The sequence below is a fragment of the Pelodiscus sinensis genome, chromosome 6, assembly GCF_049634645.1.
Source record: "Pelodiscus sinensis isolate JC-2024 chromosome 6, ASM4963464v1, whole genome shotgun sequence".
NCBI lineage: Eukaryota > Metazoa > Chordata > Testudines > Trionychidae > Pelodiscus > Pelodiscus sinensis.
Window position 1 is genome coordinate 91,380,121 of NC_134716.1, and position 24,185 is coordinate 91,404,305.

Sequence of the window (24,185 nt, forward strand, 5' to 3'; positions counted from 1 at the left end):
CTTCGCAGAAGCTAGAGGAGCTTTTTCCTCATGTGTTGTCTCTAGAGACAAGACTGGAAAGGATAACAGCCAAGACAACAGAAAGAAAGAAGTTATATCAGCAGATGGCAAGATGGAAACGCTGTTTGTAAGAACTTAAAACATGTTTGTTACAATGAGTGCATTAAAGGGTGATTATATTATCTTTGGTAAATGGGAGCCTCATTAATTTTATAGATTGAGTTTCTTGATAAGAGACGTAGCCATGTGGACTGCCAGTTGTTACTAGCTGTCAACTTTGTTGGAGAATAGTTAATCAAATGAAAATTTAACAAAAATGGGAATGAAGATTTTTCATAAAACACCTGACCCAAAGGTTTCCAACCAGCTCTGCTCAAATATTCCTAGTTGTGGGATATTTAATTATACAAGGCACCAGTAACTTCCAATGTTTTTACTATTATATTTTTTTCTCCACTGTGGAAACAGCCTTAGAGAGCAGAACTTGACATAACTCCCCATAGATCATATCAGTTTCAGAAGTTTCTAAACTGAGATACATGTAAATTAACTGAATTATGCCTGTCAAACTGGAAATTGCTTTGAGTTTATAGAATCATCAAATCAATTTAGTTTTTAATCAGTGTTTGTACGTATGTCTAATGCATTTGATCCTATATCTGACAAATGTCAAATAAGTAGAAAATGAATTAGAGAGAATGAATATGTCATTTGACTGACAAAGAAAACTATGCAATCTATGTTCTAAAACATACAGATTAAAGCACATTATAATTATATCCTTTTACATGGTGGATGCGTCTAGACTGGCAAGATTTTGCCCAAAAGCGACTGCTTTTGCGCAAAAACTTGCCAGCTGTCTACACTGTCCGCTTGAATTAGCACAAGAGTACTGACTTTGTAATGTACAAAATCAGTGCTTCTTGCACAAATATTTTCATGCTCCCACTAGGGAAAAAGCCCTCTTGCGCAAGAATACTTGCTCAAGAGGGCCAGTGTAGACAGGGAAAAACTGTTTTGCGCAAAAAAGCCCCGATGGCTAAAATGGTGATCGGGGCTTTCTTGTGCAAAATCCCGTCTAGACTGGCCACGGATGCTTTTGCGCAAAAGCACTTTTTATGCAAAAGCATCCGTGCCAATCTAGACGTGCTTTTGCGGAAATACTTGTAACGTTAAAAGTATTTCCACAAAATCATGCCAGTCTAGACGCAGCCGGTGTGTTTAGAAAGCAAAGGACAAATCACCTTTGCAGGTAGGAAGTTTACAAGAAATGCAGCTGTGTACATCTTGAAAAACTGCATTATTTTCAAACAATTCAGAAGTCAGTAAATGATGTTTGAACATAAATCTATACACCTGTTTCATAAAACAAATTTAAATGAACTCACTATTCGTCAAATATTTTCTGCATGAATAATAATTAATTTACAGGGATTTCTAGTGAGTATTCTCAGGTGCATGTTATGTTTGTCTCATATTATATCAAAGGAGTCTATTAGCATATTTCTGAATTCCCTCTGCAATGTGTAGTATGTACAAGTGCACTGTCCTTTATAATATTAAATAACCTAAAATATGTAAAAATCAATTTACAAGTAAAAGTCTTTTATTTAGCAGTCACTCTAAAATCAGCATGTTTAAGAACATGCTTTCAGTTTCAATAATCAAACAAATAATTAGGAATGTCTGATGATGGCACTCTTGTTCATTTTACATTCAAAGCATGACATCTCCAATCACACCTTAATTTCAGTTGAAGAAATAAAGGATGCCTCTATCTGAAAATGTTAATATTTATCATTTGGAGATTGAGTCTGTTATCTCCATTCTATAGCTCTGAAACTAGAAGTCCAATATCATAATCCTATCAATATTATGAAGAGCTTGAAATTTGCAATTTTACGGTGTATCAAAAGAAAAACAAGTATGTGTTGGCGCTTCATTTTTCTAAGGTGATGCTGTTTTCAAATATCCTGTTACATTCAAAAGAACTTCCTATGCTCATGTCTAATAATATCAAGTATATCATGAATAGTCATACTATGATGCCGCTGACTTCACGTGTAAATCTTACAAATATAAAAAGTAATCTTTTTGTCATATGTTTGTCAAAAATGTGTTCTGGATTGAAATCTATGATGCATTATTTGTTCTGCTTAGATATTTATCTGTTATCAATCTCTGCCTAGAAGGCTTCCATGACTATAATATTTGAGTACCTCTATGATTCTTAAATATGAATTTCAGTTTATCAGAGCCTAAACCTTTTATGCTGTCAGATTTTAAAGTTTGCTGCTCAGTGGCACTGGACTAGCCAATGCTCTATCTTTGTTTTATTAGCAGACTTGAAGAAATTCATTTTCTAAAGCTTTTCAGTTGACCAACTCAACTCTATAATTTGCCCTTTTGTAAAACACATTGGAATGCTTATTCTAAAACAAAAGCTAGTTTTTTATGATATTGATCTTCCATATCTTTTCTAAAGGCCAGGCAGTTAAAGGACATTATGTAAACAGAAATCTGATTAATTGATGTGTTAATTCTTTATAAATACCCCAAGATCATAGTTGTCCCTTCCTACCTTAAAGTCTATGAGTCTGTGGGATCATAATCTTACATGTTAATTTATAACCTAGGATCGGATACTAGCCTGAACTAGAGTGAGGGTATGTCTACACTACCCTCCTAGTTCGAACTAGGAGGGTAATGTAGGCATACCGCACTTGCAAATGAAGCCCGGGATTTGAATTTCCCGGGCTTCATTTGCATAAGCGGGGCTCCGCCATTTTTAAATCCCCGCTCGTTCGAACCCTGTGCCGCGCGGCTACACGCGGCACGAACTAGGTAGTTCAAACTACCTAGTTCGTGCCGCGTGTAGCCGCGCGGCACAGGGTTCAAACGAGCGGGGATTTAAAAATGGCGGAGCCCCGCTTATGCAAATGAAGCCCGGGAAATTCAAATCCCGGGCTTCATTTGCAAGTGCGGTATGCCTACATTACCCTCCTAGTTCGAACTAGGAGGGTAGTGTAGACATACCCTAAGAGTAGAAAGATATATAAGCTATACTCACTGTATGTATGTCACTTTTTAGAATATGCCATGGGACAGACACGGATTTAGATTAATGCTATGTCAGGATTTCAAATATATGAAAGTGTAAGTTGGATAGATGGAAAAATGTGGGTAGAATTAAGCAATGCCTGCTTAAAGAACATACTTTAAGACAGGGCTACTCAACATGCGGCCCATGGGCTGCATGCGGCCCACGGAGCAGTTTGGGTTTACACAGAGCTCAATACATGGGATCCTTTGAACATGGCCTCCACTAGGAACACGCTTCACAATGCCAAGTCAATATAATGGTTTTCTGTTATGTGTTTTAGTAGCTAAATTCCTGGACTGTCAGGGTGTGTCTAGACTACATGGCTCCGTTGGCAGAGCCATATAGATGAGTGTACTCTGCAAAGAGAAATGAAGCAGCGATTTAAATAATCACTGCTTCATTTACATAAAAATGGCCGCTGCGCTGTTCCGATCAGCTGATTGTCAGCACAGCACAGTAGTCTAGATGGGGATCAGCTGACCCCAGATCCCTTTGTCGTCAGATCCTTTATGCCAAATTTGCAGATGAATGGTAGCTCTGCAGTTTCTCTTTGAAGTCTGTTTTGAAGTTTTTTTGTTGCAGGATGGCTACTTTTAAATCTGCTACTGTGTGTCCAGGGAGATTGAAGTGTTCTCCTACATATTTTTGTGTATTGCCATTCCTGATATGTGATTTGTGTCCATTTATTCTTTTACGTAGGGATGTCCAGTTTGGGCGATGTATATGGCAGAGGGGCATTGCTGGCACATGATTGCATGTACTACATTGGTAGATGTGCAGGTGAATGAACCCAGGATGGTGTGGCTGATCTGGTTAGGTCCTGTGATGGTGTCGCTGGTGTAGATATGTGGGCAGAGTTGGCACTGAGGTTTATTGCAGGGATTGGTTCCAGAGTGGGAGTTACTGTGGTGTGGTGTATAATTGCTGGTGAGAATTTGCTTCAGGTTGGTGGGTTGTCTGTTGGCGAGGACTGGCTTACCTCCCATCATTGTCCAGGATGGGTTGTACATCACTGATGATGCGTTGGAGAGGTTTTAGCTGGGGACTGTAGGTGATGGCCAGTGGTGTTCTGTTATTTTCTTTGTTGTGCCTGTCTTGTAGCAAGAGGCTTCTGGGTATATGTCTGGCTCTGATGATCTGTTTCCTCACTTCGTCAGGTGGGTATTGTAGATTCAAGAATGCTTGGTGTAGATCTTGTAGGTGTTTGTCTCTGTCTGAACAGTTGGAGCAAATGCGGTTGTACCTCAGTGCTTGGCTGTAAACGATGTATCGTATGGTGTGTCCAGGATGGAAGCTGGAGGCATGTAGGTAGGCATAGCGGTCCATAGGTTTTTGTTATAGGATGGTGTTTAGGTGACAATCACTTATTTGCACTGTAGTGTCCAGGAAGTGGATCTCTTGTGTAGACTGTTCCAGGCTGAGGTTGATGGTGGGGTGGAAATAGTTGAAATCATGGTGAAATTATTCCAGAGCCTCCTTCCCGTGGGTCCAGATGATGAAGATGTCATCAATGTAGCATAAGTAGAGGAGGGGTGCTAGTGAACAAGAGCTGAGGAATCGTTGTTCCAGGTCGGCCATAAAAATGGCATATTATGGGGCCATGCAGGTGCCCATAGTGGTGCCACTGGTTTGGAGATATATATTGTCACCAAATCTGAAATAGTTGTGTGTGCGGATAAAGTCACAGAGCTCGGCCACCAGTTGTGCCGTGGCATCATCAGGGATACTATTCCTGACAGCTTGTATTCCATCTACGTGTGGGATGTTGGCATAGAGAGCCTCTACATCCATGGTGGATAGGATGGTGTTTTCTGGAAGATCACCAATGCATTGTAGTTTTTTCAGGAAGTCAGTGGTGTCTCGGAGACAGTTGGGAGTGCTGGTCGTGTAGGATCTGAGTAGAGAGTCTACATATCCAGAAAGTCCTGCAGTGAGAGTGCCAATGCCCAAGATGATGGGGCATCCAGGATTTACAGGTTTATGGATTGTGGGTAGTAGATAGAGTAACCCTGGTCGGGGCTCTAGAGGTGTGTCTGTGTAGATTTGTTCCTGTGCTTATATAGGGAGTGTCTTGAGCAGACAGTGCAGTTTCTTAGTGTATTCCGCAGTGGGATCTGAGGAAAGTGGCCTGTAGAATGTGGTATTGGAGAGTTGTCTGGCATTAAAGTTGTCTGGCATTGCTCATTAAAAGTGCTGCCATATGAGTGGAAATTGGGTAAATATTGCATTTTATTAATATCAGCAGAACTGACTTAAATGGGGCCTGCGTGTTGTGTATCTTTCCTTAAGCTTTGTATTCATGCCCATCAGTGAGAAGGAAGCTATTTGCATATATTTGCATGTATATGCAACCACACGTAAGTTGCAGCCCTCGGCATGTGCTGAGTGTATCATTGTGGCCCCCGGGTTTCCAAAGTTGAATAGCCCTGCTTTAAGAGAATACAATATTACACATATCTTAGTATGTATTCATTCATGTATAGAGTGCATAAAGATTCTGATCCCGAAATTTACAACGGCAAGAGTCATGGGGACGCTGTGCATTGTTAATTGCAGGATTGGGGCCAAAGTATACATGGTATTTTACAGGGAAAGACAATTTCACTCACAATTTATTTATAATCTAAATATGGTGTTATGCATTCAGCAGTGAAGGATGACACTGACAGTGAAGAAGCTTAAGGGGGTAGCCGAGTTAGTCTGTACAGAAAAAAAACAAATGGTCTGATAGCACTTTATAGACTAACAAAACATGTAGATGGTATCATAAAAATTCTGGTCATCTGAAGAAGTGGGCTGTACCCACAAAAGCTCATAATACCATCTACATGTTTTGTAAGACTGTAAAGTGCTACCAGACCATTTGTTGCTTTTATTGACAGTGGAGTGTGATTGGATTAAAGAAAGGATAAGGATTGCCACAATTTATAAGGATGTGACATTTACATTTTACTCAGGTTAGATAGAAGGGTTTGTCATGTAGAGAACCCTGGGCACTTGATCTTAGTGATAAGGTGTATGATCCTTTTGCCCACTATAACTTACTTAGTTTATAAACTCTCTGGGATACAAGTAGCATCCTTGTCCATGAGTGGACTCGCAGCCTCTACCAGAAGACAAATAATAAATAATAAAATACATTGGTAGGATCTCATTAGTTTCAGGTGAACTGCCCATCTTAAGCAAACAGTTGATCCTCAGGTTTCTCATTATCATTCCTCCAAATATCAACCATAGTATTTCTTCCTCTTTGCTGCCAATTCCAAGATCACTGTTTGACAGCTGTATCACAGTAGGTTGAATTAAGAGGCATGGGGAATCTTTTCCATTTTTTATTGGACTATTAACATCACTGACATTCTAGCAAATGTTCATTAATTTCTGTGTTAATATAGCAAAATTCTAGAAAAAGAACTCTCTGTTTCCACTGGATTTTTTTATTTCTTTTCTTTTATTTAACAGTATATTTTGATGCATCTTTTCCTCCATCTATTTTATACACTCACAATTTCTGATTTATGTTCCATATTTTCTCCCTTTCTGATTTGGTGTTTTGTTCTGTTTTTTTTCCTCTTCCCTTTTTCAAACTTCTCCCTTCTCTATTAAATCTCTTTTTTTCTGTTGTCTTCCTTCCCTTCCTTTTCTTGAATTCAGCAGAAACATGTTCAGATTCTCAGTGCCCCCAGAGTATTTTACCCAAGGCAAATATAATGCCCACCAGTACTAACTTTGTTCCAGATAATCAGCCACCAACCAGATGAGAGATCAGAAGTCATCACCTAAGGGCTAGTTTCTGGGAACTTACATCAGCATAACTACATATCTCAGGACTGAGAAAAATCCATACCCCTGAGAGACAGAGCTCTGCCAACCTAAGCTCTAGTGTAGACAGTGTTAGATCAATGAGAGAATTCTCCCATCAACATCACTATCTCCTCATGGGGAGGTGGATTCCCCCATGCTGATGGGAGAACCTCTCAGTTGGCACAGGTAGTATGTGTACTGAAGTGTACAGCTAAGTGCTGCAGATGTGCCATTGTCATTGTTTATATGTAGAGATTAGTGTAGACCCATCTGACAAAGGCTTGGCTGAATATATGAACTTTTCATCATACTGCAAAAGCTTTCAGCTTTGAGAGAGGGGGTGAAGGAGTGAGTTCCACAGTTAAGATCCTCCATTAAGAATGCCTCAAGTCCACAAGAACAACCACCAAGGGGATGTCCATACAGCAGGAGGGATGTCCACATACAGCAGGGCAAAAGTCAAATTAAGCTACGCAACTTGAGCTACATCAATTGGGTTTCTTAAGTCGAAATAGCTTAAGTCAGCTTTTGGCACTGTCTACACAGCAGGAAGTTGAAGGAAGAACACTCTTCCCCTTCAACTTCCCTTACTCCTTGTGAAATGAGGGTTACAGGAATCAGAGTGAGAAGTCCTCCAGCTCGACATTATTTTGAAATAATGCAGTGTTTCAGAATAACACTGCTGTGTACACCTAGCCCAAAAGACTTATCAATAGCACCTCTACTGACAAAGCAATGGTAATGATAATGCGTAGGGATTGTGGTAAGGTGTCAAAGACAACCAGGTCCCAAACTATATAGAAGGAAAGCTATTTCTTGCCTTGGTTGGGATGCTTCTTGTCTTGGAAATAAATTTAAAAGAGTCTTAGAACTAAGGATGCAAACATAATGATTGAGTAAAAGTGTAAGACATTACTGAGGAATTATTTTAAATCAATGGACTGTGATGACATTTATTATTGATGGTTTCTACAAATCAGATATTGATGAATGATATTAAGCATTTAATAGGGCAATTTATTTTGTTTCTGGAATATATAATTTTTCACATCTGTTCTTTAGAGGGTAGATTGAAATGAAACATTTTCTTGCAGAAAGATTTATTGGTTAACATTAATTTTATGGTTTGCTCTGGACAAAAATTATGAACAAACAGCAAATTACTTATAAAAGCAGATTGACTAGTGCAGTGAGCAATTCATTCTGTAGTAGTTCCAGAAAACTAGGCAATCCAGAATAATCAATATGTTGCAAGCAATTAACAATATAAAACCCACCAAATATTATAGTGTTGAACTTTTGTTCTGAATACTTTTAATGGACTTCTAGGAAGGACTTTCCCAGGAAATTAATAGGGAGGTAGGATTATTGGCCATCAACATCTTACAACCAATCATTAATTCCCAGGATAGAACCTGCATGCAACTCATTAGCTGTTGCTGAAGTAACTTTAATATTTATTAATTTAAACTTTGAACTTGAATGTAAAATGTAGGGATCAACAATGAATATGACGGTTCCACTCTCTGGATGTGTCTAAGAGGGAGAAAAAGACTTGTTAAATAATGAGTGGGAACAAAAATTGGAGAGCACTAGAGTAGCTGAAGTATTCAACAACTGCTTTCCTTCAGTTTTTACTAAAAACAGAAAAGAGTAGATAGACAGAAGTGAAACGGTTCAAACAAGATGAAGATGGTCCTGAACCTCAGTCTCAGCCTTGAATGTATCTAAAACTTGGTTTTCTTTTTACCAGTCACCAGCTAGGTATGCCTTCTTTTGTATTTTCAGAAGTTTGTAAAAAAAAATCTACATAAAAACAGGAAAATCAGAATCAGAAACATGTTCTATTGCTTCTATATACAACATTAGTTGACTTGGTTTCCAAGAACTAAGGATAATTAGTCCAAGTACATCAAATTGGAGAGAGGTAAGAAATAGAGTTCAACATAATCAGTAGAAGGAATTCAGTATTTCTCATTACTTATTCAGATATATATTAATTTGAAATATACCAGAAAAATACACCCAGATGAATATGTTTTACAAATGGGGAAATTGAAACTAAGAGAAATTAACTGAAATTCCCAAGGTCACATATCAGGTCACTTGTGGGCTATCATATGGATAGCCCACAAGATCACAGTGCCTCCTATGCAAGTAATTTACAGATACATTTTTCAGGAATATTCACCGATTTAGGCTCCTAATTTGAGACACCTTAAGGGTGAGTCTACACAGCATCCTAAACTCAAAATAAGATACGTAATTTGCGCTACGCAATTTGGCACAAATTGCGTATTTTATCTCGAATCTATTTTGAAATTTGGCATGGCTACATCAATTTCAAAATAATGCACTATTTTGAGCCATACCTTAACCCTGTGCAACTGGGTTTACTAGGATGGGAAAATAGCATGCCCTTATTTCAAAAAATATTTTGAAATGACATGTGGCTTGTGTAGATGTGGGGTAGCTATTTTGGGATAACTCCGGTATCTTGAAACAGCCGTGCAGTGTAGACGTACCCTAAGAGCCAGTAGATACCCTGTTTAAATTCTTTCTTCCCCTTCAGATGGGGAAAAGGAGACTTGAACTGGTGATCTCCCACATTCCAAGTGAGTACGCTAGCCACAGGCTAAAAGTTCTTGTGGGGGAGGGAAGGAGACTGCTGTCCCCTTGTGTCTGAACATGCTCTGAGAAAACTTACAAGCTTGGGGTACGTCTAAACTACTCTTTATTTTCGAAAGAGGATATGCAAATTCCGCAGGAATATCTTCTTCCAATCTCACTTTCAAAAGTGGGTCACTTTGGTCTGACTCAGTATGAATGTTCTTATGAACACCTAGAATGAGGTAGTAGTACAGGCAGTCCCCGGGTTGCGTACAAGATAGGGACTGTAGGTTTGTTCTTAAGTTGAATCTGTATGTAAGTCGGAACTGGCATCAGCCGCTGCTGAAACTGATCAGTTTCAACAGCCGCTGAATCTGGACACCAGTTCCACTTACATACAGATTCAAGGTAAGAACACCAGGTGTCCCCAAGTCAGCTGCTGCTGAAACTGATCAGCAGCTGATTCCAGGAAGCCCAGGGCAGAGCAACTCTGCCTCGGGCTTCCTGTAGTCAGCCGCTGGTCAGTTTCAGCAGCGGCTGACTTTGGGACGCCTGGGGCAGAGCAGCTCGGGTGCTGCTGGCTTGGTCCAGTAGCGCGGCCGCTCCTCGGAGCTACTGGACCAACCCAGCAGCACCCCAGCTGCTCTCCCAGGCATCCTGATTCAGCCACTGCTGAAACTGATCAGCAGCTGAATCAGGACGCCTGGGGCAGAGCAGCTGGGATGCTGCCGGGTTGGTCCAGTAGCGCCAAGGAGCGGTGCTGCAGGACCTACCGGCAGTGCCCCACCTGCTCTACCACAGGCCCCCGGCTTTGCTCCACGTCTCCCTGGTCTGCTGGGGGGGCACTAGCTGTGTCCCCCCCCCCCCCAGCAGACCAGGGAGACATGGAGCAAAGCTGCGGAGGACCCGAGCCAAACCGTGGCGCTTCCAGATCAGCGCCGCGGTCCGGCCCGGGTCCTCCGCGGCTTTGCTCAGCGTCTCCCTGGTCTGCAGACCAGGGAGACGCTGAGCAAAGCCACGGAGGACCCGGGCGGACCCGCGGCTTCCAGATCAGCTGAAAGCGCTGCGGGTCCGGCCCGGGTCCTCCACCGCTCTGCTCAGCGTCTCCCTGGTCCCAGCGTCTCCCTGGGGCCGGACAAGCGCTGCTTCCAGCTGATCTGGAAGCGGCGCGGGTCCAGCCGGGTGCTCCGCTGCTTTGTTCAGCGTCTCCCTGGTCTACAGACCAGGGAGACGCTGAACAAAGCGGCGGAGCACCGGGGGCCGGACCCGCAGCTGCTTCCACATCAGCTGGAAGCGGCGCGGGTCCGGCCGGGTGCTCCGCCGCTCTGTTTAAGTGAGTTTAAGTGTTTGGTGACAGGCTGCAGAGTGGGGGTTCTGTGAATACCTATGATGCCTGATTCTGGGATTTAGAAACCTCAAATGGTAACTGGGCACCTAAGTACTTTTGTGATTCTAGTCTGTAGAGTCCACTTTACAGATTCTGTAAATTCACAACTTTTTTTCAATGGGTGTCTTCGGTGATCAGCCATTCTTAAAACTTTCTTTCCTAAATGTCTCAATTTGAGCATGCAAAATTAGCAAACTCTTGAAAATATAGACCTGAACTTCTCTTTGCCTATTTTTTACTGACTATAAAATGAGGAAATGACTTTTAGCATGTAAAAAATTGACATAGTGAAGAATCGCCAAATCAGCTCTCCAGTTAACCCCAGTACTTTACTCTGGGTGAGAAGAGCAAAGTAAGTGAACAGGAGAATGTCATCCAGAGACCATGGTCAGTGTAGACACCACAGGTAGTCGACCTAAGGTACATTAACTCCAGCTGAATTATTCACATAGCTGGAATTGCATATCTTATGTCAATTTTTTGCAGTAGTGTAGATGTAGCCTGACTATGGTAACATTCAGAGAACTCTGCAACTTTTCTCTATTTATCTAGGTACTTTATCCACATGAATGCAGTCCTGTCTGAAAGAGGATTACACTGGCATAAACCAGGTATATTTTAGCTTGTGTGAGTAGCATTCACATGGACCAATTACAGTGAAACACTTTGGTGCACTCTATACTTCCCAACCCACTGTCTGCCTTTTGGCAATACCGTAAGTAAAAGTACTTGTCATGGTGGCTTAAAGGTAACCTTACAATTTTGTTTTGATAACTTTATCCACATATATAAATATTTGAATTAAATCATATATTAATTTCAACTGATTTGATACACAGAAGAATCCCAAGAAACCATTCCTGGACTCTAGAATTCAGTACATGTATAACATAGAAGGCAAAAGTAACAAATACATCTTAAAAATCAAACAAAAAGCAATATTCAATTATTTATATGCTTGTCGATGAAAGATGTCAATCTTTTACAAGAAATAAAACATTTACAAAGATGGAGTTTGAACTAGGCCCCAACAAAATAGAAAATCAAGATCAAATGGAAATGGTAGCAGACAAAGGGAATGCATTTTTGTCACTGGTACTATCATCAGAACACAAAAGTTAACAGGAGGAACCATGTGACAATCAGTGCAATGTATCTCTGTTCAGAACAAGATGTACAGAATATAAAAATCCAGCACTGACATGGAATAAGGTTATTGGATAACCAAGTAGGCCTTTCCAAGTCTAATTTCTTTGATTTTTTGATAATGCGTTCAGTGCAAAACCAGTTCCTGAGAGTTAACGTAAGCATGGTCATGTTGGGTCAGAGCAATAGTCCATCTAGTCCTCTCTTTCAACAGCAGACACCAGATGTTTCAGATGGAATAAGGACATAAATGATGTCAAGTAATCTATGTCCCAGCTTCTGGCAATTAGTGACTTTGAGACACCTTGATCATGGAATAGTGTCCCTGTCCTACTTGGCTAATAGCTGTTGATGGACCTATCCTTTTATCTAATTTTTTTGAGTCCTCTTATACTTTTGGCCTTTACAACATCTCTTGGCAATGAGTTCCACAGATTGACTGTGTGTTGTGTAAGGAAGCACTTCTGTTAATTTTTAATCTCACCTACATTTTCCAATTCTATTATCTTTTTAGGTGGCAGATGTGAAGAACTGTCCCAGACTAAGGTGCCAGAAGAAGTTTTGGAGCAAAATTATAATTTAAACAGTAAGTCACCAAAACTAGATAGTATTCACCCAAGTGAAGGAATTCAAATATGAAATTGCAAATATGAAATGAGCTATAAACTTTGACATCACTTAAATCCACCTCTGTACCAGATGACTGGTGGTGCACCTTAGATTGTGGTCCACAAAGTCAGCACAATAGGGATACGTCTACACAGCAGTGTTATTTTGGAATAACCGATGTTATTCTGAAATAACATAGTCCACGTCTACACTAAAAACAGTTATTTTGACTTATGGTCAAAATAATGTTGAGCTGCACGACTTCTTACTCCAACACCTGTAACCCTCATTTTATGAAGGGTAAGGGAAGTTGAAGGAAAACTGCTCTGTCTTGGACTTCCTGCAGGTTAGACATTGCCAAAAGCCAAAATAAGCTATTTCAACTTAAGCTACATAGTTGATATAGTTCAAGTTGCGTAGCTTATTTTAGCTTTAGCCCTGCTGTGCCCTAGATGAGGCGTGTACTAAGCCAGCCCATGGAAGGTGCTGAATAAAAGGGAGTTTGTCCAGTCTCTCAAGCAATAAGCACTTACAGCTGGCTGCAGGGAGATGCTTATCTCTGCTTGTGATCCTTAAACCTGGGAAACAGAAGTGGCTGAATGCCCCAGTGGCATGCAAAGTTTAAAAGAATGATCTCCTTCATAATCTTTAGCCTTGTCACATGAATAGGGTATTATGACAGAAACCCTACAGGTATCGTTCTTCACAAACAATTCTTGTCTCAGACCTAACAAACTCACTACACTTAATACCCCATTTTCCTGATATTTATCCATGAAAAGCAGTATGCAAGATCTCTGTTGGAAGCTTTTAACTAATCAATACTCAATCAGTGGGATCTAGCATGGGAGTAATATTTAAGGAATAATGTAGCTATATTGACAATTATGCCTTGCGATCTTAGAGTAAAAGAGAGGCACCAGAAATTGTGTCTCAGCGATGGTCCATTCAAATGGGAGGGAATGGTCACCTCTTCCTGGCTAGCTGGTGATGTCATCCAGTCAGTCAATGGAAGGCCATCAAAAATGATCAAAACCCACCGGCGGTAAAAGAGAACATACAACAGACAGGACAGCACTCAGTCTGCAAATAAAGACAAAAGCCCTGCACATCACAGGCTGGAGAAGCTGTGAATGGATGCAGAAAGGCTAGTTCAGTGGTGGGCAACCTGTAGCTGGAGGGCTGCATGCAGCTCATTGGGGTTCTATATGTAGCCCATGAGACGTTTCATTTACTGTTGCTCATGTGCAAGGTTGCTGAATTCTGCCGACATAGGTTTTTTTCTCCTAAAGTGACATGCACATAAAACAAGGGCAGGAGAAGGGAGGTGCATGCTGAATGCACTCAACATTGACTGTGAGAGGCATGTGCTCCCTCTGCATCCAATCAAAGTGCTGCTACGGTTCATGTGGCAGACCCTGCACATTCTAGGTACACAAGCACAGTTAAAAAAATCTCCTGTCCTGGGAGACTGTCTGAGTTACAACAATCTTGTGGCCCACTGAGATGAAGAAGAGCCACTCATGCGGCCCACTCACTAGCCTGGGTTGCCATCACTTGTCTACCTTGTTGAATGAGTTTGATTTTCAGGAAAGACTGAATCCTGGCTCTTATGAAGACAGTCAGACTCTTCCACAGACAGAACTTTGGATGCAGGGGTGGGTGGGAGAGAGGGGAAATCTTTATTAGAAAAGAGTAACTAATACACCCTCATTTGGGTTTTTAAATTTTGGTTTCTTTGTAGCCATTTATTTCCATTCATGCTCATTTCCAGTGGAATTTCTATTTTTTCTTAATTAAACCACCTTTTGATTTGTTGTAAGTGCCGTGCGTTGTACAGGAACAGGCATTTAAAGTAAAACCAGGATACACTGCTCCTTTAAGACTGAAAAGCTGCAATTTGAGAGAAGCCAGTGTTAGGGTCTGCATGTCATGAGGGAATGCTTCAAAGGCAGTCTAGGGCTGGAGTGCACCTATTGTTTACCTGCAAGGTAAAGACAGCTAATAGCTTTGAGACACTCTACTTCAAAGCATCACCCCAGAACTCCCATATTTACCACTGTCATATAATTATGATGTGTTCTATACAAAGAATGGCTTGTGAAGTAACATTTTAAAAGTCTTGATGTGGTGGACATTAATAGCCTGCTAGAATGTATGTGCTATTGTTGTACGTGAAGTTATGTAGTTTTACTATATGGCTACGTCTAGACTGGCATGATTTTCCACAAATGCTTTTAACGGAAAAGTTTTTCCGTTAAAAGCATTTGCGGAAAAGAGCGTCTAGATTGGCATGGATGCTTTTCTGCAAAAGCACTTTTTGCAGAAAAGCGTCTGTGCCAATCTAGATGCGGTTTTGCACAAGAAAGCCCCAATCGCCATTTTCACTATCGGGGCTTTTTTGCGCAAAACAGTTTTCATCTGTCTACACTGGCCCTCTTGCGCACAAGCATTTGCGCAAGAGGGCTTTTGCCCAAATGGGAGCAGCATAGCATTTCCACAAGAACACTGATAATCTTACATGAGATCGTCAGTGTTCTTGCAGAAATTCAAGCGGCCAGTGTAGACAGCTGGCAAGTTTTTCCGCAAAAGCTCCTGCTTTTGCGGAAAAACTTGTCAGTCTAGACACAGCCTATGGATTTTAAGAGGAATAAGGGACCTTTCAGAAAAGGCTTTATTTTCTGAAAGATCCCGTCTAGATTGGCGCTTTTTTCCAGAAAAGCCCCGAGATGGAAAAAAACAGCAGCCATGTTTATACAAATGAAGCGGGGGATATTTAAATCCCTGCTTCATTTGCAATTCCGACTTGTCTAATCTGCATCCCTTTTCCAGAAAAGGGATGCAGTGTAGACACAGCCAAGGTGTATTATTGAAATACATTGTTGAATTATGGGGAACAGCCACAATTAGCCTTTCAGGTATAACAATAGAATAGCCAGATGTCTGAGGGAATCCAGTGTCCCAGTAGCTACCCCAGAAGACTTCTCAGAGAGTGCAGATAGACAATGGAGACTGCTTGACCAAGACTAGTCCCTGAGGCTATGTCTACCCTGCACTTTCATCGTTGAAACTTTTGTCCCACAGGGTGTGCAAAAGACATCCTTGAATGACAAAAGGCACCAGTGTGGACACTACTTCATTGGTGGAAGATGCTCTCCTGCCAATAAAGCTACTGCCTCACATTGGGGACACTTTTATTTTGCCATCAGGAGCAACTCTTCTGTGGGCCCAGGCTATTACATTTTGTGGGAGCCCCTAGGCTCCAGGGGGGCAAAAAACGAGAGGTTCAGAGTGTGAGGGGGGCTCTAGGCTCAGGTAGGTCGTTGGGATGCAGGGTGCTTACCTGGGGCAGCTCCTGTTAGGTGGCACAGTGAGGATGGCCCCACATCCCTGGCTGTGGTCTTATAAGGGGGAGGACAGGTGTCTTCGTGTCCTGATCTTGCCTGCACGTAGCTCCCATTAGCCAACAGGATCTACGGGGATGATGCCTTCCAGTGAGGGCAGCACATGGCAGACAGAGCTTTCCTGAGTGTCATGCTCCAACCTAATGGAGGGGGGCAAATGGCAATGCACAGAATGGCCTTCCCACCTCCACGCAAGGTTGGATTAATGCAGAGGCTTTAGTGGCTGCACCCCAGGGTCCTGGGCTAAGAGGGTCTAGCAAAAAAATCTGGCCTTTTGTCAGCCCAGAGATTCTTTTTGATGGGCCCCCCTCAGACTGCAGCCCTGAACGCCCCCAGACTGGCAGGTTCCCTCCTGACAATAAAGAGTGGCTACACTGTATACCTTACAATGGCATGGCTGTAGTGGCACAGCTGTACTGTTGTATAGACATAGCCTAGGATGGACCACCAAAGTGGCAAGTTATAAAGACATCTGTTAACTTTCCTCAAAACAAAGATAGAAGTCTGCTCCTGCTTTTACCAGATTCTTAGCCCAGTTGATTAGATTAAAAAAGGGCATTCGTTCTTTACTTTCACATGAAATATTGAAGTAATTCTTGAGTTAACCTTATAAATTGACGTAATTACTCATTGTAGTAATTGGCCAGCCATATAAATTGAATCATTGATCAATTGATTTAATTTCAGTTACAACTCTAATTTGATCACTGCCTTATAGTGGATTAGAGAATTTAGAAGTAAATTAGTTAATGATATATTTGCTTAGCTTTGTATACTTTTCATAAATTCATAAAAGCACATTAGACTGGTTCCTCTTTGAAAACTTGAATGTAGGAAATAAAATACTGGCCGCTCTCTCTCTCTCTCTCTGTGTATGTGTCCCCGTCCTCTTAGCATTACACTGTTCCACAAGCTATTGCAGAGTTTCTTGAGCTTCACCATAGTAAGTCTTCCCTAGATAAGTGCACTTCTACCTCTGTAACTGTAACATTTATAAAAACTGTCTTTACTGAGATTTCATAAAACAAGGTACAAAGAACAAATATTATGCACAGCCTAATGCTGCTGGCTGAGTGCCTGGGGACTACAGAGTCTGTTAATTCTACTGGAACACCAAGCCCTTTTGATTTCATTGTTTTTCTCCTGTGATACACCTTGTATGACTCCACTATGACCACATTTCCAAGCTCACTTCTCTCTTCCCGCTTGGTTGTTATTCATCACAGTATAAGGAATAGTCTTTGGTGTCTCCTGGTGGCTAATGTGTCTTTCTTTTTAAGTTCCAAATGTAAGAAATGTCTCTTTTACCCTCTTTGAAGAGGGAACAGTTTGATTTTTACTGACTATATCTGTTCCAATGTGTAAAAATATATGGCTTTGGTCAGTCTGGAATTGCCCATCAAGTGTCTGTCCCTGTGGCTGATGTGTTCATTTTTCTATTCAAGCAAACACTTTGCCTGTTTTGTAAGCATCCAAGGCTATCCTGGAATCTCAGACTCCAGAGGTACAATATTAAACACTAATAATAGAGAATGCACTTGTTTCCCTCCAGGATTTTGTTAAAATACTTAACTTAGCCTCACATGTCTGTTTTATTTTTTTCTCATTCTGAACTACTGCTCTGCAGGCTAATTCCACCTTTCATTCTTCACTACATCCCATGATGGTCTATTCAGATGGAGGCCAGCCCCTGTATGAACAAAGAACAGACACCACCAGAACAGGCTCTATTCTCATCCAGCAACAGCACAAGCACCTGGCGGCATACAATAGATCAGCACACGAGGAAAAGGTCTGTGTTTTGCAGGATTTTCAAAACTTAGTACAGCAGAACTTACATTTCCCTTACTTAGATATTACCTGGCTTTGAAGTGGGTCTTTACCCTCGAAAGCTTGTGCCCAGATAAATGTCTGTCTTTAAGGTGCCACAGGGCTCCTTGTTTTTCAAAAGAGATGGATCTCTCAGTCCCAGACCTTTTAAGGTGTAGAATGTTCTCATTTGAGAAGGAAAATGAAAACTCTTCCCACTCTACTTCGGTATGGTCCTGATTTTGATTCTCAGTGGATGCCATGATAGGTAGGGACTACAGCCTGGTCCCCACCCACACTAATAGGCTCCTCCTCCCCAGGAAGCAAAAGCAGCCTGTTTGACAGAAGAGAGTATGTTTCTGACAAGTCTTATTATTCAGCTGAGCATCTCTAATCTGTTAACTGGCTAATGGGAGAAGTGGGCAAGAAATGGACAGAAAAAAGGAGGATATGTAGGAGGTTCATGTCTTCCACTCCATCTCAATGGGGCTTAAGCTGTTGGCTGTTGACTCAAAACAATATACTGAAAGGCCAATAGCAGCTTTTAACCCTTTTGATGGAGATACAAAGCCTTCACTTTGTTGGACAAAGTCTAAACATCTGAGTAGATAGTATGAAAATAACACTAATTGAAATGGACTATTTCAACTTTTGGTCTGGTACTACTTATGCAGTAAGGATATATAGGGTCATATTTTCCAATCCAGCAGTGAACTGATTTGGATTCAGGGCATCAAACCCAACTCCACTCTATATACATTCAAATAAAGTTCTTGCTGTGATTATTGGCAGAAGGGTGATCGATAGAAGCACCTCCGGTAATAAATCCTATTAAAAGAACTCAAACTGTATCATGAACCTACCATCTGTTACTGGATTTATAAGCTGCATTTCACTTATTTGACAATTAACAATCAGTTTACCTATCCTGTTAGTTCAGGCTGAAAATGATTTTTCCTACAAGAATACTATTAGTATGTGCTGATAATTAATTGCTATACTCATTTGTAAACTCTCTGTTGCATTCCTAGGTGCTTTAGAGTTTGGTCCTGGTGTATGGTACCCCAAAATAGTTGAGAGATCACTGAAGAGCCATTACAAAAGCATTGTGATCTGTGAGGACAGTTCTCCAAAACATGGCTGAAATTCACCACAGAGCAGAGGGCCAGCATATCCCCTCTGCAGTGCTTACTTAATCCAATTTAAGCCAATTCCACTTTGGGTATGCCTATACTACAGAGTTTTGTCAGAAAAACGGCTGTTTTTCAGACAAAATTTAAGGAACGTCCACTCTGCAATTGCTTTCTTCCACAAGAAAATCGAAAGAAAGAGGGGTTTTTCCAGCATTGGTAATCCTCATTCTATGAGGAAGAAGCCTTTTTGTGAAAGAGCTCTTTTGCAAAAAGGCATGTGTGGATGGGGAAGAGTGACTTCTTTCAGAAGAAGAGGAATGAAGAAAAAGCACAGGTGACCTGGTGGCCATTCCATCCATAGCAATCACAATTTACATGTGAGAGAGCGTCCATTCAGTCTGGATGCTCTCAAAAAAGCAGATCACTTTTTTGATGTTCTTTGGCAATGTGGATGCTGTCTTTCAGAAGAAGTTTTTTCGGAAGATCTCTTCCAAAAAAAGCTTCTTCTGAAAGAAGCCTGTAGTCTAGATGTAGCCTTTGAGGGGTGGAAAATCAGAGGCAGAAGAACTGGTTCACAGAAACCGATCCAGTCTTGGCTGGAGTGTTCTGATTGAATTTCATATTCTATCCCTTCCCTGTGTGCCTCAGGCACTCCAGGGATCATGTGGAGGAAAGTGTATCTGAGTTAGCATCTCAAAAGTTTGCATTTCCTCATTTTCTATGCTTCCTCCCACTGCTGTCAGTAATCTGTGGGCTCTTAGGCCAGGAGTCCTCAGTGGTCGCCAAGTGAGCTGCTCCCAGTAGTATAGCAGTTGACCATATGGGGTCCTTACTGCATAGTCTTCCTACCATCACCTACTTGTAGGCATTTGTCATGGAGTTTCACTCTCTAGTCCCCATTCACTGGTGTTTCATCTCTTTGTGTAGTTTCTCCCAGTCTAAGGAGCTTCCAATGGGCATGTCTTCAGGATCAACTCCAAAATAAAACATCCCCACTACAGCTCTCCTTTCTCAGTTCTGTCCCATTGGAACTGAAGGCCTTTTGTTATAGGAACCACCAACTGTATCTAAGCCTTTAGTAGATGTCTCCTCTCCAGCTGCTACAGAATGGACTTGTCTCTCAGACAATTCAGACTCCATGTTAACCTTTTATTTGCCATCGTGGGACTCATATTCTATCACAGCCCCTTTCAATTAGAGGACACATAGGTTTCACGTTTGAACAGTAGTTCCACAAGTAGAGTTTAAAAACTTAAAGCCTGATTTTCAGATGCCAGATCCAGACATCTACTCTAAATTAATAAACACTGCTGAGGCTCAGTGCTTCTGCAAAAAATAAATAAATAAATAAATAAATACAGTACTGGAGAAAATATTAAACATACCAAAAATGCAAAGGAAGAGCATAAATCTATGACAAATGTAAATGACACAATCTAGCTATCTTTCTGATAATACTGTTCCCATTGCTTGTAAGCCAGTGTGGAATATCAAGCTGAAGGGGTCTTTCTGGGTATGTTCACAATTTTTGTTCCACTGGGACAATGTGTTGTTCATTTAAATCTTAAATAACGCTTAAGTCTTCCATTGGGAAGCTCATTTGTTCCAGTTTACCTTTTTATGGGAACTTCCATGCACAAGTGAAACCAGAAGATAGCCCAGAAAAAGGAAATTAGGCTTGAAAAAATAATCTGTCTATCTTGATAAGCAGCTCTTCCTCTTAAGATGTTTTCCATTCTTATGTTTCTTCAACAGCACTGTATTAAAATGCTTGCACTTTTGGACAAATGGACAGATTACAGAGGGGGAAAAAATCTCTACTATAGTGAATAGATGTTTCTTTTTTTATTAAAACTAATAAAAGAAAGTTCTTCTTCACACAGCTCACAATGAACCTGTGCAACTCCTTGCCAGTGGAGGCTGTGAAGGCTAGGACTATAACAAAGTTTAAAAATGAGCTAGATAAATTCATGGAGTTTAGGTCCATAAAAGGCTATTAGCCAGGGGGTAAGGAATGGTGCCCCTGGTCTTTGTTTGTCAAAGGCTGGAGAAGCATGACAGGAGACAAATCGCTTGATCATTGTCTTTGGTACACCCCTTCTGAGGTACCTGGCACTGGCCACTGTCGGCAGACAGGATACTGGGCTAGATGGACCTTTGGTCTGACCCAGTGTGGCCATTCTTATGTTCTCATTGTTGTTGAGGGTTACTGCATTTTTTCTTATTGGAAATTGACAAGATAATATAGATGTTTATAGACGACCTCAGTTTGAAATCAGATTTGAACTTTCCTACAGCCTGGGGTTGTGTAGGTTTGAAGTTTTGTTCCATATCTTCTCTATAGATGTGTAACTTAAAAATTCTGTTGAGTTTATCAGTTTGGTAAAGACTGTTTGTATCTTAAATTACTGTCAATGGGAACATGAAAATAGTGACACTCTTGTTTATCACTTTAATATTTTTATTTGAGGGCAGAGGTGCTGGTGTGGTGCAATCAGAATGAGCATCATTAATTCATTACCTATGGTCATTCTGCTCAGGTAGAGAAATAGAGCCAACAGGTCCATTTTCCTCTCAATATAATGACTATGGAGAACAGTTTTTGCCCTATTGACACTCATTCTGATAAAGTGCAACAATGAAGAGCAAGATCTTTATTTAGCTCTATGAGAAGAGATACAGTGAAGACTGAGAATTATCTGCCATATTACTTGACTACTAACAGAGGCAGATGTATTCCCGGGCTGTTATTTGTTATGTGTTATTAAATAACTAGCCAATTAGCCTGTCATAAGATGGGATTTTCAGGTCTCTCCTCCATGTCGGTCTTCTCTCCTGAGCCTCCGGTCTCTTTCTCCATGTCTCTCTCTCCTCCTCCTACTGCCACCCCCTCTCTGGCTCTCAGCTCTCCTCTGCCTCCTGCCTCTTTCTCTGTCTCTCTCTTTCTCTTTCTCTTCTCCTCCCCCTCCTGCCTCTCACTCAGGGGACTGCGGAGCCCAAACAGTTGCTTGCGCCTCTTGCTCCCATGCAGCAGCCCAGCTGAGTGGCACAGAAGTCAGCCGAGCGCCACTGCGGGAGGCGAAGGGGGGTGGGTCGATGATGTTCCGAGCGCCACTGCGGGAGGCGAAGGGGGGTGGGTCGATGGCGAAGGGGGCGGGGCCTAGAGCTGCTTTGATGGTGCACATCACCGCCCTGCCTCCTCCTTCCCCTCCCACTGTGGCGCTTGGCTGACTTCTGTGCCACTCAGCCAGGCCACCGTGCGGGAGCAAGCGGTGCAAGCGGCCGTTTGGGCCCCGTGCTCCCCATGCAGCACTCCCATGCTGCATGGGGACCGCGGCACCCAAACGGCCACTTGCACCGCTTGTTCCCCTGCGGCGGCCCAGCTGAGCAACACAGAAGTCAGCCAAGCGCCACGGCAGGAGGCAAAGGACATAACTCAGGCAACAGTGCCGCCCAGAGGGAACAGCCAGGGAGGCAACAGTGCCACCCAGAGGGAACAGCCAGGGAGGCAACAGTGCCACCCAGAGGGAACAGCCAGGGAGGCAACAGTGCCACCCAGAGGGAACAGCCAGGGAGGCAACAGTGCCACCCAGAGGGAACAGCCAGCATTTCAGTGTTACAGAGTCACAGACATTGGGCTACTATATATATGATCTGTGATAATTCAAGATGTTGCACTCTCTAGAAGATCAATCAGTGTAGTAAATCTACTCAGACTTGTTTTAAAACAGAGACACTAACTTTGAAACAGTTGGATTAGCTCAACAGGAATAGCTACATATGACTATGCTGCCTTTGATCTGTTCCAAAGAAAGAAAATCAAGTCTTATTACAGTAGTCAAAATAGAAATAGCATAATTCAAATTAGTTTCTGTTCATATATGTTTCTATGTTTGTACAGTGCTGAGCACTGTGGGGTCACGGCCCATGCCTGGGGTTTCTAGGTGCTACTGCAATTCTGAGAATAAATCATAGAGGGAGAGATTCTATTTTTCTGAATACAGTATCATGCACCTGGCTTTAACCCCCCCCCCCAAAAAAAAATTACAGGTAGCTATTAAATGAAAAGTCATATTTGTTACTAATAAGGGTAATGTTAAGGTGGATAATATTTCAGGGTCAAATTCTGCTCTCCTTATTAACCTTATGTTGTATCTATGGAGCAAGATGTTTAAACTTGATTGCATTGTAAGCTATTATTCAGTGTAATACAAGGCATGTGTGTACTGGAGTTGGAAAGTTTAATTTGTAGCTGAGTGTTTCCATGTTAGCTCTGATCGAGCTACTATGTTAAAAACGTGCCACTGTGAGTGGTTGGAGTGATTAGCTACCCAAGTACATACCCAGAGTAGCCTGCCCCACCACACTCACCTCCACAATGACACTGCTATTTTAATATGTGAGTGCAATCAAAAGTAGCACTGGTATGTCTTCTAGTGTCTAAAGTGGCATCTTCCCAACTCCTATGGGTAGCAAAATCTGCTTCCAAGTTGGGAGGAGAAAAAAAAGAAATAGGCTGGGGCCACCATACTCTGCTTTTAAAGAAAATGTCTTTCCGAGATAATTGCCTTTCACTGTATCTCCTTCTATTAGACAAAGAACCCTGTTACGTAACTGATCATCACTTTGTGAACTGCCCAAACCTGGCTGCTCATGATTTTTTAAACACACCAAAAAAAAAAAAAAAAACTGTGTAAAGCCTGTCATTTGCTGCCACACAAATTTTATTAGCCCCAATCCATAATCTCCTATAACAGAAAACTATTGACCTGCTTATCTATACCACAGCAAAAGGAATAGGTTTCTTGGCCTGATTCATGAATGTACCAAATTAACCATTTCTGTTCCCCCTCCCCCACAGGTCTCATTTACAAAGTATATTGTGGTGTTGTAACCGTGTCAGTCCCAGGATAAGAATTCTGTGTGGCTCAGAAACTTGTCTCCCTCACTGACAGATGTTGGTCCAATAAAGGCCATTACTCACCTTGTCTCTCTCATGCACTATGTATGTTGTATGCATACATGGTCAGATACCTTATTTGCTCTGTCCAACCCACTAGAGCCGAACCAGTGATAGAAGCAAAACATTTGGTACAACAAAGCCTGGTGCAGACCCCCTCGGTGTGTTTGTGAATGTCTATCTGTTTCAAAACTAAATGAACTGGGCCAGATCCCTACAT

General features: G+C 41.7%; 1 protein-coding gene and 1 long non-coding RNA gene across 2 annotated transcripts in view; one reads left to right on the top strand and one right to left on the bottom strand.

Moving 5' to 3' along the window:
- RNF180 (ring finger protein 180) overlaps positions 1-24,185 on the bottom strand; it is a 363,816-nt gene that overhangs the window by 156,377 nt on the left and 183,254 nt on the right. The gene's annotated exons all lie outside the window — the stretch shown is intronic.
- Positions 11,456-17,832, top strand: LOC142829763 (uncharacterized). The gene is made up of 3 exons (XR_012904509.1): positions 11,456-11,515; positions 12,565-12,636; positions 17,691-17,832. It is a non-coding gene; the product is annotated as an uncharacterized LOC142829763 (long non-coding RNA).